The sequence below is a fragment of the Notolepis coatsorum genome (genome assembly GCF_963971535.1).
Source record: "Notolepis coatsorum genome assembly, chromosome: 4".
NCBI lineage: Eukaryota > Metazoa > Chordata > Actinopteri > Aulopiformes > Paralepididae > Notolepis > Notolepis coatsorum.
In genome coordinates, this window is record NC_140168.1 from 130,709,995 (window position 1) to 130,714,994 (window position 5,000).

The following is a 5,000-nucleotide window of genomic DNA, read 5'->3' on the forward strand; positions in this document are numbered from 1 at the left end:
TCTCTCTCTCTTCCCCCCCCCTTTCTGGACACCTGACAAAAATACAGAGAAGGAGTCTGTGGAAAAAACCCAGATGATGACATTCTCCTCTTCTGTTCCCAAGAGACGGTTTAAAAGTCAAAGTCACTTTATTGTCCTTTTCCTTCATGTGTACGACTACAGAAAATGAAATTGCGTCTCCCCCTTCCCACGGTGTATATAAAAAGATCTAATATAAACATAAAGTAACATATAGGACACAATGTACACACACAATATACAGGACTATATATACAATATAAACAGTAGCTAAAATTAACCCTTTCAATGCCACACAACAGCCGGTTAACCTTTCACTGTGACAATACAGAAGGTTAACCTTTACTATCACACAACCGACGGCGATGCTCCATCATTAGCATCATTAGCTCCGCATCCGCCTTTTCATTGCACATAGAAGCAGCGTGCCTCGAGATGAGTTGTTACAGAGCTGATCCCTGCTGCTCCGTGTCTATTATGAAATGATAACTGCGCATTGACACGCCCACTACGCAAAACTATTACTCGCACACTGTGCTCTAAATGATTTTTCCGGTTCGCACAAATCTATTTTAGAGGCAAATGCGAGTGAAAGCCTCGCACTGTATAGCCCTGATATAATACTCCAATATGCTCATATGGCTCCCAATTATTTTACACGCCAGAGTGGCTGAGTAGCCTCTGTAATTTACCAGCCAAAGAGGAAATCTACACGCCATCAGCGTTTGGTGGGTGCTTATTTTGTTCCCTGTGTGTGTGTGTCTCTATGTGTGTATGTCTCTATGTGTGTGTGTCTCTATGTGTGTGTGTGTGTGTGCGTCTCTATGTGTGTGTGTGTGTGTGTGTGTCTCTCTCTGTGTGTGTGTGTCTCTGTCTGTGTATGTCTCTGTGTATGTGTGTGTGTCTCCGTGTGTGTGTGTGTGTGTGCGTCTCTATGTGTGTGTGTGTGTGTGTGTGTTGTGTGTGTCTCTCTGTGTGTGTGTGTCTCTCTGTCTGTGTATGTCTCTGTATGTGTGTGTGTCTCCGTGTGTGTGTGTGTGTGTCTCTGTGTGTGTGTGTCTCTGTGTGTGTCTCTCTGTGTGTGTGTGTGTCTCTCTGTTTGTGTGTGTATCTCTGTGTGTGTGTCTCTCTCTCTCTCTCTGTGTGTGTGTGTGTGTCTCTCTGTGTGTGTGTGTGTGTGTGTGTGTGTCTCTCTCTTACTCCCCACGAGGTCGGCCAGAGAGGAGTCGAGGTCGTTGGCTAGCAGCTGGCCTCCGGGGTCGAGGGTCATGGGGGGGAGGGGGGCGCTGTGTGTTGGGGCGGTGGGCTTCAACACATCTCCTAAGGCATCGAAACCTACACACACACACACACACACACACACACACACACACACACACACACACACACACACACACACACACACACACACACACACACACACACACACACACACACACACACACACACACACACACACACACACACACACACACACACACACACACACACACACACACACACGTGAGGTGAGAAGAGGAGAAGCAGAGAGAGGCTCTAGATGAGGGACGTGCTATAACTGCCATAACTGCGGTCGTGTTGCTCTCTCCGTGTGTTCCTGTGAAGCGCCCGCCATAACTGTCTGTGCTAACAACCGTCCCATGTCAGCACTTATTGAACTAAAGGCCAGATATGATTATTCTACTAAAAGGGTGTGTGTGTGTGCAGTGATGGGCAGTAGCTAGCTACAAGTAGCGACGCTACATAGCTTAACTACATTTCTCAGTAGCGTGATGGTAGTGCAGCTATTTTTAGAACGAAGTAGTGACGTAGCGTGACCAAAACGCTACACGCTACTATCCGGAGAAACAGACAAAGATTTGTGAAAAAACAAAACTCATGAATCTACTGAGTCAGCAGCACCCCCCCCCCCCCACACACACACACACGTATAACCACACACGTATACACACACATATGTACACACACACATATACACACACACACATATATACACACACACACACACACACACAATTGACCAAAAAAAAAGCATTTTTTTTCTTTTTTTTTTCTTTTTTTTTTTATTCAACAAACATGACCATGTTCACGTCTTAAACTCATACTGAGGCCTTAGTTTTGGTTTTAAATTGCATATCATCATTCATTTATTTATTGTCACACAGAGCAGAAGAATTTTGCCAAAACAAACCAATAGTATCCAGCTGCAGAACGGCAGACCAGCCACACTACAGACCCAAATAAAAAAAAGAAATTTAAATCCCAATTTCTCACATTACATTCACCCTGAATGTTGACGTTATCCAGGTGAAAAGTTAACTTCATTCAAGCGAGGCATTGCAATCCTTGACATAAATCATTTGATGTATAATTAAATCAAAGGAAATGCGTTTGGGTCTGAGAGTGTGGCTGGTCTGCCGTTCTGCAGCTGGATACTATTGGTTTGTTTTGGCAAAATTCTTCTGCTCTGTGTGACAATAAATAAATGAATGATGATATGCAATTTAAAACCAAAACTAAGGCCTCAGTATGAGTTTAAGACGTGAACATGTTTGTTAAAAAAAAAAAAAAGGAAAAAAAAGGAAAAAAAAAGAAAGAAAATGCTTTTTTTTTGGTCAATGGTGTGTGTGTGTGTGTGTGTGTATATATATATGTGTGTGTGTGTATATGTGTGTGTGTGTGTACATATGTGTGTGTGCGTGTGTGTGTGTGTATGTGTGTGTGTGTGTGTATACGTGTGTGGTTATACGTGTGTGTGTGTGTGTGGGGGGGGGGGCGGTGCTGCTGACTCAGTAGATTCATAAGAACAGTTTCCTGCTGCCTAGCAGATGAGAGGGGGGAGAGAGAACGAGTGGGAGAGAAGGGAAGAGAGAGAGAGAGACAGACAGACAGAGAAAGAGAGAGGGAGAGAGAGAAAGAGAGAGAGACAAAGATAGACAGAGAGACAGAGAGAGAGAGGGAGAGAGAGACAGAGACAGACAGAGAGAGAGAGGGAGAGAGAGAGAGACAAACAAACAGACATACAGAGAGGGGGAGGGGGAGAAAGATAGAGACAGATATACAGACAGACAGAGAGAGAGAGAGATACACAGACAGAGAGAGAGAGAGAGACAGAGAGAGAGAGAGAGAGAGAGAGAGAGAGAGAAAGAGACAGATATACAGACAGAGAGAGAGAGAGAGAGAGAGAAAGAGACAGATATACAGACAGACAGAGAGAGAGAGAGATATAAGAATATCAAACCAGAAACACGTAAACCCACACAATGATACCTTACGCCAAGCAGCAGCCATGCCCCCCATGCCCCGCGCGCCTCATCTCTCCCAGCACCGAGCAGCAGCCCCCATGCCCAGCGCGCCTCATCTCTCCCAGCACCGAGCAGCAGCCCCCATGCCCAGCGCGCCTCATCTCTCCTGCCTTGAGCAGCACCAAGCAGCAGCCATGCCTCCCATGCCCTGTGCGCCTCGCGCTGGAAGCTAAAGTGCGCCTCTCGTGCAGGGTGCCTGTCGGCGACTGCGCTGATTGGCTGCCTGCACTGACAGCTATGCCGTTGATTGCAGGAAGAGAAGCCCCGCCCCTCTCACTCTCGCTAAGGGGCCATTCATAAACTACACAGGTCCAGCTCTCACAGCTGAGTGTGGACGACAGCGGGGACGAGGGAGAGTAACTACCTCCCCGCGCATGCTCAGTGCTGAATTCGAGACGTGATCCGTTGCGGTCTGACCAAGCCTCGTTCTGACAAAACGAAAGTGCTCAGGTTGCAAAACAAATGTCTAAAGGCCTCTACATGCTACAGCAACTTCAAAGCAACTGCAACACAACATCGACAAAGCAACGGTGTTGCAGACACTCTGCCTTTATGCTTCTGCAACATCGATGTGCAGCCTATGCAACATTGTACCCCGGATGTAGCTAGGTTCCCTAGATAGATGCAACTTCCCTTCTCAACCAACCCATTGATAACAAGCAGAAAAAGAAGCATTATTTTTACTTCCGGTCGGGGGATTTCAAAATAAAAGAGCGACGTCTAAAAGGCCTCTGCATGCTACAGAAACTGCAACGCAACTGCAACACAACATCAGCACGACTTCAATGCAACATGTTGCAGGGGGTGTTGTAGAGTGTGTTGTGAGGATGTTGCGTACCTCTCCCCAAAATCGAATCTGAACAACCTTGCGTTGATGTTGCGTAGCAGTGATTGGTTGGTTAGCGAATGGGGGCGGGGCTGTCATATAATAATATTGGTCCCGCAGAGAATACCATCCTCCATTGTTGTAGCCAGCCAGCGTTGATGCTAAATAATTAGCGTCACATAGCTGGCCTTTTTCTGAAAACCCAAGCACATATTGTTCCATAGCATACGCCTTCAGTTGATCATGACAAATCCTCTCTTACCTTGACGATTAAAAAGCCTCCATAATTTAGTAAATAAAGCTGTAGCCAGCCAGCTAGCATTGATGCTATTCAAAATGCTATCCACATTAGCTACATAGCTAACCAACTAAATACAATGGTATCCTGAGGTAACGTTAAATACAACGTTTGCTAGTCGAAATGACTGGACACACACAGGGACAAGTTAAACATCAATCAATTAATTTATTCCAACAGGTAGTTTGAGCTGCATGTGAGCCGAGGTCTTTCTCTCCTCTCCATTGGAAACTAATGACGTTACGTTAGCTCGAAAAAGCACAGAAAAATACGTTTATTTTGTACATTATCTAACGTTAACACGAACCTAAACTAACTTTAGATTAGTTTAGGTTCGTGTTAACGTTAGATAATGTACAAAATAAACGTATTTACGGTGCTTTTAGACGTCGCTCTTTTATTTTGAAACCTCCCGACCGGAAGTATAAATGATGCTTCTTTTTCTGCTTGTTATCAATGGGTTGGTTGAGAAGGGAAGTTTCATCTATCTAGAGAACCTAGCTACATCCGGGGTACAATGTTGCATAGGCTGCTCGTCGATGTTGCAGAAGCA

The 5,000-nt window shown here is 45.4% G+C and overlaps 1 pseudogene across 1 annotated transcript in view; it reads right to left on the reverse strand.

Annotated features, from left to right (window-relative positions):
- The window catches only part of LOC311226692, a 196,852-nt pseudogene that overhangs the window by 38,471 nt on the left and 153,381 nt on the right, over window positions 1–5,000 (reverse strand). The window contains exon 5 of the transcript XR_014621048.1: window positions 1,226–1,353. The product of XR_014621048.1 is annotated as an uncharacterized misc_RNA (transcript). The remainder of the gene's footprint in view (window positions 1–1,225; window positions 1,354–5,000) is intronic.